Below are 13,610 nucleotides of genomic sequence, written 5' to 3'. Positions count from 1 at the left end.
TATGAATTTGGGGATAGAATACAGCAGATTCCAACTCTTAATGCTTTATGAAGCACTTTATAATCAGTAAATGATCTGCACAAAACTCCTGTGAAGTCGATGGGCCAATATAGGTTAAAACATCTCATCCCCAGAGATACAGAGTGACTCAGTTTTACAATGTAGGACATTCTATAATCCCATGCATCCAGTGTGCCCGTGACAGCTTACTGAATGGCGGGACTTTCTACTGCCCCCTTGGCTGGGTAAAGATACTCTCTCAGAGTTACCTCTTTATACCTGTATTCAAACAAGTTAGTACTGCACCTCTAACATAGTTAGTTACTGCCTCCTAATGTGAGTAGTTATTACCCATCTCCTTGTACATGTTGGTTTGATGAAAACATCTCTAATTATTACACTCTCATTCTGACCTTATCTTTTAGGAGGGGTCAGTGTGTTCCTGTTATCTGTGGGGAATGTTTTTGTACCCCATCCTTGCAATTGGGATGCTCTGGCACCTCTCTTCTGGAATGTGCATTTCTGCAACATCAGCCCTATTCTTGCCAGGTTCTGTGACCTTGCAGGGAGGCAGAGCCTGATGTTTGCTCACCGCCTGACTTTGGCTAACTTTGCTTTATATCAGCAAAGCTTGGCCCGCTACTTTAGCTCAGGCCTCATAGCAGGCCTTTGACACCAGGGCTTCTATCTCAGGCTTTCTTCCTACTCAGTTGTCTTTTGAAAATCTGGTGTATTTAATTTGCACAATGAGAAGACGTACCTAAAAACAATTGCATAGTTTAAAAAAAGCTATGTTGAGACACACAACAAAAAACAAGTGTCCTGTATTTCATCACAGATTTGGATTGCTTGTTTCAATGCTGAAAGGTCAGACCATGGTGGAAAACTCTAAATTTATGAGCTGTGTTGAGTTACTCTCTATTAAGCTGATGTACATGAGAATCATGCCACTTAGTTACATATTTAGAACACGTTTTGTTCCTTTGGTATTGGAGGGTAAAATGATTGTGGTGTCATTTCCCAAGGGTATATCTAGCATGATTAAAAGACCTGTGCCTGTACACAGAAACTCTGCAAAGTCAGTGAAGACGTCTCTCTGTGATCCAGAGCAAGGTAAGGAATATTGTATTTTGGGGAACCCAAGCAAATGCTATTTATGGGTAACACTTCAAAAGCACCTGATGTAATTAAGCACCCATTTTCCATTGATTTTCAATGAATACCAGTGATTCAATGATTTACAAACCACTGTCAATTTCGGGAAGACTGTCATTATGTAGATGCCATTCCATAGTCTACATCTGAATGTCACACATTGTTATAGGGTCACTTATTCAGGACAATCTTCATTCACTAGCAAAAAGTAAGGGTAGTTATACTCTTTCTTTCTTTCTTTCTTTCTTTCTTTCTTTCTTTCTTTCTTTCTTTCTTTCTTTCTTTCTTTCTTTCTTTCTTTCTTTCTTTCTTTCTTTCTTTCTTTCTTTCTTTTAATAAAAAAGGCAGTCATCCACAGGGCCCTGGATCTCCTTGACATAAGTGGCTAGCAAATGCAATTTCTGATCTGTCCCCATGCTGAAGCTAAGAGGGATGATAGTCGGAGGAGGATGAAAATGATATGCAGGGACCCATTTTGTGTGGAAACTAGGGATAGAACTGACAAATGGACCTGATTCCTGTGCTGAAGCCAGGAGGTGGGAGAATTAACAATAGTAACTCTCTGCCTTTATATCTACCTACTCTGACAGAGTATCTCACTATCTTTTACAATATACATTTTTATAACATATAGATGCGTTACAAAGAAATAACTTCCACAGTTAGACAATGAACTAATTTCATCCAAACTCCCCACAGACAATTTAACTAAGAGAAGAATGTTCTTTCCTCTTCAGACGATTGATATTGAACAAGGTAAGGTAAGAACTGATCCAAGTCATTTATCAGGCACATTTTGTCTCTTTTTCCTCTTAAGCAGTATCTGTGAGCAGACCATGCTCTCTTGGAGTGGCTTCATGATTTAAATGTGTTAAATGAATGTGTAAATGAATTATTTTATTTGGATGAATCATGAAGATCACTCTGACATGGCCTGATTCCCATTTACACAATGGTTTAATAGATTCAGAGAGTTTAAGGCCATATGATCCCCTACAATCTTTGCAGGTGCCAGTATGGAGGATGACCATAAAAAAGATGGCCACCATCTTCCATTATTAATAATAGAAGTGGAGGTAAACTGCCCTGAGTCAAGATGGCTTTGATAACCAAATGTGGCCCAGGAAGGGCACAGGGGAAGATTCAGACTGAGGGGAAGGGAGACAAGCAAGGGGATGGCGAAAGAAAGGGACAGGATGGAACTCTCTGCTTGTATAAGTTATCTAAGCAGCTTTCCTGTTTTTGCCTACCTGTCACTACATTCAGAAATCTGTACTATATTGGCTTATATCTTTCCTTAGGAATAAATACTGTCCTGAGGAACTCAGAGCCCAAATGGCAGGAAGGAATCACACCACTGTCACTTAGTTCATTCTCCTGGGACTTTCTGATCTTCCAGAGATACAGGCTTTATTCTTCCTGTGTTTCTAGCTACCTACATGATCACTCTGACTGGAAATCTTCTCATATTCACCCTGACATTGGCTGATGCTGCCCTCCACACCCCCATGTATTTCTTCCTCATGAACCTGTCCTTTCTGGAGATCTGCTACACCTTGGTCACCCTCCCCAAGATGCTTGCCAACCTCCTCTCGGAGGATAAAACTATCTCCTTCACTGGCTGTGCTGTGCAGATGTATTTATTTCTATTTCTAGGGGGCATGGAGTGTTTTCTCTTGAGGGCAATGGCTTATGACCGTTATGTTGCAATATGCTACCCCTTACGCTATACGCACATTATGAACAATACCAAGTGCTCAGAGATGGCTGCTGTGTCATGGATCAGTGGTCTCCTCATGTCTTTGGGACACACCTTGGTCATATTTACCTTGCCTTTTTGTGGGTCAAATGAAATTAACCATTTCTTCTGTGACATCCCCCAATATTGAAGCTGGCCAGTGGAGCCACTTACCTCAATGAAATTGCTGTCTTTATGGTTGCCCTGCTATTCATAATGTTTCCCTTTGTGTTGATTCTGGTCTCCTACCTTCTCATCCTCCTGACCATCCTGAAGATGCCCTTGGCTCAGAGTAGGCATAAGGCCTTCTCCACCTGTTCCTCACATCTTCTGGTGGTGACATTGTTCTACGGGACAGGGATTATCACGTATCTGTGCCCCATTTCTGCATATGCACCAGTTACCAACAAAATGCTCTCTCTCTTCTACACAGTCATCACCCCCATGTTCAACCCCCTCATCTACAGCCTGAGAAACAAGGAGGTGAAGGGGGCTTTCAGGAGAACAATGGCCAGAAATTGCTTTCCTAAAGGAAACAAATGTATCATAATTACGGGCCCAGGTCCTCGAAGAGTACAAATAGGTTTGTGTTTACAACACCTGAGGGTATGACCTATGGTTCAGAAAAGTCAGCAATGATGCAGAAATTTTCAAGTAAAGGGGGATATGGAGTGTGCTTGCGCAAAGCCTATAGATGCAATGTTGGAGATATAGAGATGAGGGCTATACAGTTGGTATCAGTGCGTTACATGTCTGCTTTGTCCAAGACAGGATTAAGAGATATCCCCCTTGATAAAACCGGTAGATCTGGAGGTCAAATTTTTTCTGCTGAAATGTTTTCCCCCACACCAATTGAAAATAGCTTTTCTCTTAAAGAGAAATTTTCACTCCCACCGAAAAATAATTTTTTTTTTTTGCGGGGGGGGGGGGGGCGGCCTGCATTAGTGGAAATGTTTTTCTTTCCTGCAACCAAATTGCAAAAGGTCAAAATCTCCAATAAATAAATGAACATATTTTTCGGATGCCAAAAGTATAACAACAAAAAAAGTATTTCAGAGTTTTCAGTTTCTCAATAAAAAATAAAACAATTCTTGAAGAAAAATGTTATTTTTGGTATTTCCCATAGAACCCCTCCCCTCTGCAATAAATAAATAAAATTTGTGACCAACTCTTGAAACATGGCAGCAGAGATAGGGAGCTAGAAAGCCAGAGGAAACCATAGGGTCTGTCCGTGTCCAGCAGTCTCAATAAAAAATCATTTTTATACCTCCTACAGCCAAGTCCCATTTCTTTTCTACTGTGAAATTCAATATGGTGGGAGTAAGTTTTGGGCAGAAGATGGTTTGAAGGAGGTGGAAGATGCCTGTAATATGTGATGAATATAATATGTACATCTCTGCGTGTGATTGTTATTGCATTGTTTGCTAGATAGTTATTAAGGGTTAAATCAGACACACCCACAAGAAAGCAGATCACAGCCCAGATAGGAATTCCTCAGCAACACTCTACATTTATTTTCTATGATATATTACCTCTGCCTAGTGGGTTGCTTAAACTGGTTTGACCAGGCTCAAGAGAGACAGGGACTGCTGAGACAACCCCATTTCCCAGAAGTGGGGGTGCCCAGCTAAGTCAAGTGAAGTCAAGATTATTAATAGCAATTTAGCCATAAGCCAATGCACCAACAGCAAAAAATATTAAAATAAGTCTTAAAAACTAACTCCAGGATTTTAAAATATTAATACATATCTAAAACCAGTATAAACCTATTATACCATATATTATCACCATGCTACTTGCTTTTTCTTTATTTTAGTGGCCAACCATACAAAACGGGCCACCACTCAGATCACAGATACATTGCCAGTTCCTCGCAAATATACCATTTTCTGAGCAGTCATAGAAAAAGGGAGAAAAACGCGGAAAGCCATTTTGATCTCAAGTGGCAATACAAAGTACAATCCGATAAAAAATGCAGTAGGTCTTCCACCTGCTCAGAGCCTCATGGATAGAAGCAGTTACATTTCTCAGTGCATGTATATCAGCCTTCTAAGTAAGCTGACCACATATATTGAAAGCAGAGAGCTGTAAAAGTCCTTCTTAACTTGTTATTGGGCAAACTGTCTAAATATCTGGCATACCCGGGAGTTATTTTAAGAAGGGGGAACCAAGGTGATATGTTTGTAATGGAAACAACTGCCACATCTAGTTGGCTATTAACATCTTCTATCCTCAGCTTGATTAGTGACTTCACATTCTACAAATTTGATCATCTCCAATTCTCAGAGGCCTTGAGAGCGCAAAGAATTTTGAATATACTCTGGCCAATTAAATGTACATTCAAAAGCTCAACTGCGCTGTTCGACTGAGCAAAATCTTGGCAAACATTGTGGATCCAAAAATTGTTATTATTGCACATTGGACAGAATAGCTATTGTGCTTGGCATGGCTATAAGAAGAGGTGTTATTTGGAAGATCAAAAATCTTCCTAAGAAATTTGTTATGAATCATTTCTCATCACCTGGGATCATTCCATCCCCATATTTCTGCACTATACAAAATTTGATTGCCTAGCTTGACCTCAAACACTCTAAGGGCTGGAGCAATTAGTTTGCTCCCATGAGCCCTGGTGAAATACAATACAATTTGCACTGAATATGAGGCCTTCTCTTTTGTTATGTGAACATGTATATCCCACAACCAATTTTATGATAACCAGGTTGGAGAAAAAACTAACTTGCTCAGTATTGCCCATTGATTCTCCATTTATGCAACTGCCATCTTCAACTAAAAACAAGTTCTTTAGTTTTGGAGTAATTTCTCAAAGGGCCTCCCGTTGACAATATAAACCAAAGACATTTAATAAACACTCAAGTCTGACTGAAGTTTGTGTTAATGGACCCATATGGTTTGTGTATAATAGGACAAACACACACAGGGTAACCCATGATTTTGGAGGGAAAATATTGTAATGCTAAATCAACATCATTGATATAAAAAGGAAAAGGGTGAATAAATAGCAATGACAGCACCTCTTGTTAATTGGGATGGAATTAGTTAGTTCCCCATTCAAACATATTATAATTTTGGCCTCTGTTTACCTATGGAGAGCTCTTAGAAGAAAAAGTAATGGAATATATTCCAGATATCTCCAGTTTGCCCCATAGATGGTCCCTATCAATGAAATCAAAGGCCAATGTTAGATCAACAAAAGCCACATACAATTTTTCCCCCATAAAAGGGACAAATGTGTAGATCAAATATAAAAGAATAAAACAACTATCTGTAGAGGAGTGACCATTTCGGTGTTCTTCAGCTAATATTTATCTGTTTTCTGCCCAATACTCTAGTCTTCCCCCTCCCCCACAAAAAAAACTAGTATAAAATTTTAAGACAACATGCCATAAGCTGATTGAGTGATAATTCCTTGGATCTTTTCTATCCCATTTTTTATACAGTGGTATAATAATACCAGTAGCCCACCCTGAGAGAAAAATCCCTGTATTGTTTGTACTGGAAAAAAGTTTAGCTGAAAGAGTTGCCTGCCCAGTCAATATTTTTCTTAAAATACATCAGGCATAAAATCCTCACCAGCTGCTTTATTACAGCATTGCTGATCAATGACAAATGTAACTTCTTTGCTAGATTCTGCAGACCATTCTGGGAGGGAACAAGGTATGGAGCCTATCAGAACCGATCACACAGAAAAGTTAATTCATGGCATATGTGACATTATCTGATTAAAATATGACCATGTATGACACCCCCAAGTCCAAACACCTTCTTGTTCCCTGTAACTTTCCACAGTGAGAACAATGGGTTTCCCTTCACTTGGCAGAAACTATAACAGGCCCTGGAAACATCTCCATTTTGCCTCTTTCCTGTTTAAACCTCTTGACTATGTTTAACTTGTACTAATGGGAGCATTCTAACCAAGGGACTGAGGACCTTCCAATGACTTGGAAGCAACCAGAGACTTAACAAGCCAGCAGTTTATTCCATCACTGCTACAAGCTAATCCAAGAACTTTGCCGTTATTATATGTATTCGATTCTTTTAACCAATTTTAACTCTCACCTTCCTTTCTTTCTTTTTATATATAAACCTTTAGATTTTAGATACCAGAGGACTGGTAACAGAGTGATTATTGGATAAGACCTGAGTTATATATTGACCTGGGTACCTGGCTGGTCCTTTGGGATCAGAATAAGCCCTTTGTTTGATTAAATTGGTTTTAAATAACCACTCATCATTAAGTCTAGTGGTTTTTGTGGTGGTACAAGGACTGGAATACCTATGGAGACTGCTTTTCTGACTTCTTATTAGCCAGTGGGGGTGAAACCAAAGTTTACTTTGGTTTCCAGTTTGGTATATTTTATGGGAGAATAACCACCATTTTTGGAGTGTGTCTGCCCTATATCTCGGCAGTTTGTCCCAAATTTGGTATTCTCAGTTGTAATTCACAGAGGCAAGGTGACAGCATATCATTACAAAGTGCAGAAAAATGTTTCTCCCACATATACTTGGTGATCACAGCTTCAATATTTCCTAATCTTAGAGCCCAGTGCCACCAGTTTCCAAAAATATATCATATATTTCATTTTGGCAGCAGATTCAAATGACTTCCACAGTGCCACATAATGGACCAACTTTGTCTTTTCAAGCAATATTTCATAAAACTTCCTATAATTAATTAATTTTGGGATGGAATTCTGTGAAAGGTCCTTCCTGAGTTCCCTTGTCATAATCTGTAGCTGTTTTTTTATGATGAAAACAATCTGCATCCCACTAAATTCTTTTATCTTTCACAGGGTAAGAAGAACTCTTTCTGGTAGCCAGATCAACCTGTAATTTTTGCATAATAGCATGAGTGATATTCAGGGATAGACCTTCATCACTAAAATCTAAAAATGGATTTTTTTAACCCTAGCAGATAATTAGAGGACAGATTTTCTTTAAATTAGATTTAACCAATGGATTCCATTTAATACACCTCACCATTAAGGCTTTACAATTAAAGGTGGAATGCTCTCCAGTAGGGGTCAACCAATAAGCTGGGTCCGTTAATTTTTAACCTGTTGAGTTTGGTGGTCACTATAGGATTTAAGGGCAACTGAAAACTTAGAAAAACAAGGCCCACTTAAAATTGGGGCTGCAATATAATCCCTCACACTCTACCCTCTAAGAAAGAGATAAGTAACATGCCCCACCAGGAATAAAATGACTTGCAGGGGGAGAACCAATTTCAATACTATTAGCCAAAACTCCTACCTCAGAACCACTGCATTGGTATAACAGCCCTGACAACCCCCAGTACACACAGATCATAGGTTGGGCTGCCAGAATCATGAGGTAGTCTTAGAAATCATGAGACTTTAACCAATAATGACTTTGGAGCCTTTTTATTTGCCTTCTGGTGTCACAGCCTTTAGAGTCCCATTTTCAAGTTTTTCTCCACAACTATGAGGTCTAGAAACTTGGTTATTTTTATTGACAACTGAGATTCTCATCTAACTGCATGAATCCAGAAGCAAGGGCAATCACAAAAGCACCAAATGTCAGCAAATTTGTGATTAGATTACAAGAGTTGGCCAGTTATCTAATTCTATATGATGATTTAGCTGATGTGTAGATATATTATAGTGTACACCATCCTACGCAATTGCATGTCAGGGATACAGTGAACTCTGGCTTCCTGACTCCAGTACCCGACCTAGTGGACCATGTTGCCTATCAATGATTTCATTTTAGATAAATAGATAGATAGATTGTATGGAGAGAGAGAGAGAGAGAGAGATGTGTATGGGAACATGTATAAATAATTTCTATGCCTAGAGTTTTCAAATTATCCTAAGGGAATGAGGCATCTCCCATTTAATTTCATATACTGACTGGTTACATATACTGACAGTGAGAATAAGAAGGAAGAGAAAATGCACATGCTACATTTTATTTTTTCTCATCTTCATTTTATCTCCAGTCCTGATATTTATTCCCATACGTTTTGTGCAAATAAGAAATTGTCCCCTACTGGAAGGAATGAGACCTGCTCTGTGTGTGTGTGTACACATGCACACACACGCTGCCCCCTGTTGGGGGAAAGATATTTTCTTGATCTGTATGGGTGTCTGTCATAAATATAAAGGGAAGGCTAACCACCTTTAAATCCCTCCTAGCCAGAGGGAAAACCCTTTCACCTGTAAAGGGTTAAGAAGCTAAAGATAACCTCACTGGCACCTGACCAAAATGACCAATGAAGAGACAAGATACTTTCAAAGCTGGAGAGGGGGAGGGGAAACAAAGGGTTCTCTCTGTCTTTGTGTGTTTTTTGCCGGGACCAGAGCAGTAATGCAGGTCAGAACTCCTGTAAAGGGTTAATAAGCAATCTAGTTAGATATGCGTTAGATTCTGTTTTGTTTAAATGGCTGAGAAAATAAGTTGTGCTGAATGGAATGTATATTCCTGTTTTTGTGTCTTTTTGTAACTTAAGGTTTTGCCTAGAGGGATTCTCTATGTTTTGAATCTGATTACCCTGTAAAGTATTTACCATCCTGATTTTACAGAGGTGATTCTTTTACTTTTTCTTCAATTAAAATTCTTCTTTTAAGAACCAGATTGCTTTTCCTTGTTCTTAAGATCCAAGGGTTTGGGTCTGTGTTCACCTATGCAAATTGGTGAGGATTTTTATCAAGCCTTCCTCAGGAAAGGGGGTGTAAGGCTTGGGGGAATTTTGAGGGGAAAGACGTTTCCAAGTGAGCTTTTCCCCTGTTATATTTGTTGGACACTTGGTGGTGGCAGCAATAAAGTCCAGGGACAAAAGGTAAAATAGTTTGTACCTTGGGGAAGTTTTAACCTAAGCTGGTAAAAATAAGCTTAGGGGGTTTTCATGCACGTCACCACATCTGTACCGTAGAGTTCAGAGTGGGGAAGGAACCTTGACAGTGTCTCATTTCTGTAGGTGTGGGGAGTGGGGAGAGAGAGGGGATTGGGAAATCAGAGAGTTGTAAATAAGCAAACACTCAGAGCTACAAAGGGTTCACATAAGCAATTCTATCAGGGACCATAGGAATAAACAGAAGCGTTTACGTATTAATGTCCTGAACCTGGCTGGTGCTGGTAATGCGATGTTCCCATTGAGGTTAGTGGGAGATGAAGGCCTTCCATCCAGCCACTCGCAGGATAGGACCTTCTTATCTGTTGGGTTTATTTTTAAAGCTGAAGGATAAATGACAATTTACCTTCAAAAGATACTGAATTAAATCCAGAGTGTTTAAGGGAACCTGTCTTTGGAGACTCAGAAAGCAGCTGATATATGTCAAATCCACCCAGACCTTCATTCACAGCAGATGCAGGAGCATTACCTGGATGTAGAGGTAAGTCTGTTGTGGTTTGAATTTCATCTGAGGGTTTGATATTCAGGGGTCTGTTCTGCTCCTGGTTAGACGGATTCAGCCTTGCTAGGGTTGTCCTAGTCACCCGTGGAGCTGAGAGGAGAACACGGGACATTTATTTGAGAATGAAACAACAGAAATCAATGACAAAGCCTCAGCCTCTGCTCTTAGTTGTTCGAGGGTGTTGTGTGTTCTGAGTCAATGACGACTCGAGATTGTAAAATAACAGGCTGAACTGGGATTTTTAATCAAATATTTATCAGTCAGAGATTTGTACAGCACAATACAAAAGGATAGTAACGTTTCCACCCTTGATGTAAGATCTTCACTGTAACTGGAAGGTCACCCAGTTTCCATTTCCCAAATAAGTTCTCATACCTGTGTCATTATATAGGGTTTCCAAACAAAGAAAACCTCTTTGCTAAAAGAAACACACATTCTGATGGCATTTCTATACATCCTCAGTTTACCTGATTTATGTGTGAAGGCATAATTATTTACAGCTGAGAGGACTAACAATTTTTCAAGATAATATCTTTCAGTGAGTCTTTATTCCCCCACAATCGTTCTTCCCTATCTGATGTAACAATATGTTATCATTTTATGTGTGTGTGTGTGCGTGCGTGTGTTTTAAGAGGATGGTACCCATGAATATCTGGAGTTTTATAGAGATAGAGACACTATGGATTATTATATTCAGTCTAAAGCACAGAATTCCTGAATAGGGTTACATATCAGCCAGGAACCAGTGTTCTGGGCCTTAGAATTCAACATACTCTTTGTTAATATCCTAAAAATTCCAAATAATAGTTAATATACAAATGGATCAAATATTGAGACAAAACAGGACTAAAAGGGTTAATATTTACTAACATATACTAACAAGGGTAATCACTGAGTAACTACTCTGAATTGAAATGTCTGATTCCAGATTTACACTGTGGCAATCTGAGTCTCAGAGCAGAGTTTGTATTTTTCTTTTAATGGCATGTTACTAGATAGAAAGGTAGATAGATAGATGTATATGGGGCTAGCTAGCTAGTTCGATGCTGATGTACATAGTCACAGCTTTGTTGAAGTGAGTGTGGCTACACCAGTTTATACCAGCTGATGAAACTAAAACGACTAAGGGATAGATTTTTAAATATGTATGTGCTGAGTGGGATTTTCTAAAGTACCTAGGTACCAAACACTCTTTGATTTCACTAGCTGTTGGGTGCCTAGCTGCTTTTGAAAATCCCACCAAACAACTCAATATCTTTAAAAAATCCAACCACAAAAGACTAAAAGAGCTTGGCTCATTTAGCTTAGGCTGAGAAGGGATCTGATTGCCCTGTATAAATGCACCAGGAGAGTAAACATCAGGCAGGGTGAAGAGCTATTGAAGCTAATGGATAATGCTGGCACAAGAAAAAAAATGGGGATAAACTGGCTGTGAGTACATTTAGTCTGGAAATTAGAAGAATGTTTCTAACCATCAGAGGAGGGAGGTTCTGGAACAGTCTGCCAATAGGGGCAAACAATCTAATTAGTGTTAACATGGAGCTGGATCCTTTTATGGTTGGGATTACACAATGTGGTTCCCAGTGAGAGCAGAGAACTGGACTTGATGAGTCAGGTGGTCTCTTGCAGTCCTATGAGCTGGCCCCTAATGACCACATGGAAATTCTTTTTTCTCCTCCTTCCACAGATGAGCTAGACCAGTGAAATTGCACAGCAGAATCACAGCATGCTGACCTACTTCTTTTTTTTTCAGATTCTGGAGACATCCAGAGACCTGAGCAATACTTTGTGTAAGTTTCTCCATTTTCTATACCATCACCGTGACAGGAAACATCCTCATCATCTTCATGACAGTATTGGACCCAGCCCTCCACACCCCCATGTATTTCTTCCTCCAGAACCTATCCTTCCTGGAGATCTGCTACACCTCGGTCACCATCCCCAAGATGCTGGCCAATTTAATCTCTGAGGAGGGGGGCATCTCCTTCACTGGATGCACTGCCCAGATGTATTTCCTCCTTTCTCTTGGGACAGCAGAGTGCTACCTGCTGGCTGCCATGGTGTATCACCGCTACAGAGCCACCTGCTCCCTTCTGCACTACACTCTCCTTATGAACCACAGGGCCTGCGCCAAGATGGCCGCTGCTTGCTGGCTCTGTGGAATTCTGATGCCACCAGACAATGTGGCTTGGACCTTTTCCTTGCCCTATTGTGAGCCCAATGAGATCAACTACTTCTTCTGTGACATCTCCCCAGTTCTGAAGCTGGCCTGTGGGGACACCTTGACGAAAGAGGCCTCCATCCTAGCCCTCAGTGTTTTGATCAACCTGTCCCCCTTCTTGCTGGTTGTGGTGTCCTATGCTCGAATACTCTCCAGGATCCCGAAGACCCCATCTGCTGAGGGAAGGCACAAGGCCTTCTCGACCTGCTCCTCTCATCTCACTGTGGTCACCTTGTTCTACAGTTCAGCCTGTGCTATTTACCTGCGGCCGAAGTTCAACCACACAGTGGAGGTGGATATGTTGATCTCTTTTTTATTCTGTCCTCGCTCCAGTGCTGGACCCTGTGATCTTCAGTCTGAGGAACAAAGAGGTGAAGAGTGCCCTGAGCAGACTCAGGGGAAGAAGGAGGTTTTCATGAATCATGTAAAAAAATTGGGGCAGTCCAGTTCAAATTAGGGCTTTAAAAATAAAGTAAAGTTACCAAATTATTGAATCTGCCTGGGTTTTTCTATTAAATACGCCATAGGTTCACTTCTCAGTTCAGCCACCGACACCCTGTGCAATACATAGTTCCACAGGGAGACAAGGTGGGGGAGGTGATATTTTTTATTAGACCAGCTTCTGCTGGGGAAAGAGGCAAGCTTTCAAGCTCACACAGAGCTCTTCTTCAGATCGTAAAGAACCAGGCATAGAACACATGCAACTCTTTTTATCATAGGTGCAAACAAAAATACCCCCACACTTCTACAAACATGTATACGTTTTAAATTAATCAGCCCTATGCATGTCCAGAAACGCACATATATGTACTCTTGCTGGTGTGCAAAAATGTAGCCGCAGTTCCCCTAAAACAAACACACATACAAATTATCCCTCTCCCAGTTCTTCAAACACCACGCCCCCTGTTTCCCCCACAAGTACACCCTGTGTGCACTCTCTATCACACACGACTTATTAAAAATTAGAGGAGGGTGTGAGCTGCTAAATTTGCAACTGGATATCCAACAATCCAAAGGTTGTGGGGGTGTTTGCATCTCCAGTTTAGTTTTGCATATTGTAGTAAGAAGGGCCAGCTATGAATCTCAGATCTGGTTCCAGGTG

General features: G+C 40.3%; 1 pseudogene across 1 annotated transcript; it reads left to right on the top strand.

Annotated features, from left to right (window-relative positions):
* The first annotated feature begins 2,490 nt into the window (after positions 1-2,490).
* On the top strand, positions 2,491-12,927 carry LOC311529907 (olfactory receptor 10A7-like; annotated as a pseudogene). Its single transcript has 3 exons — positions 2,491-3,476; positions 11,975-11,987; positions 12,083-12,927. The product of its transcript is annotated as an olfactory receptor 10A7-like (transcript).
* The last annotated feature ends 683 nt before the right edge of the window (positions 12,928-13,610 follow it).

Source organism: Lepidochelys olivacea (assembly GCF_965140295.1).
Source record: "Lepidochelys olivacea isolate rLepOli2 genome assembly, chromosome: 13".
NCBI classification, from domain to species: Eukaryota; Metazoa; Chordata; order Testudines; family Cheloniidae; genus Lepidochelys; species Lepidochelys olivacea.
The sequence above is the reverse complement of the archived record's forward strand: the minus strand, read 5'-3'. Positions and strand labels throughout refer to the sequence as shown.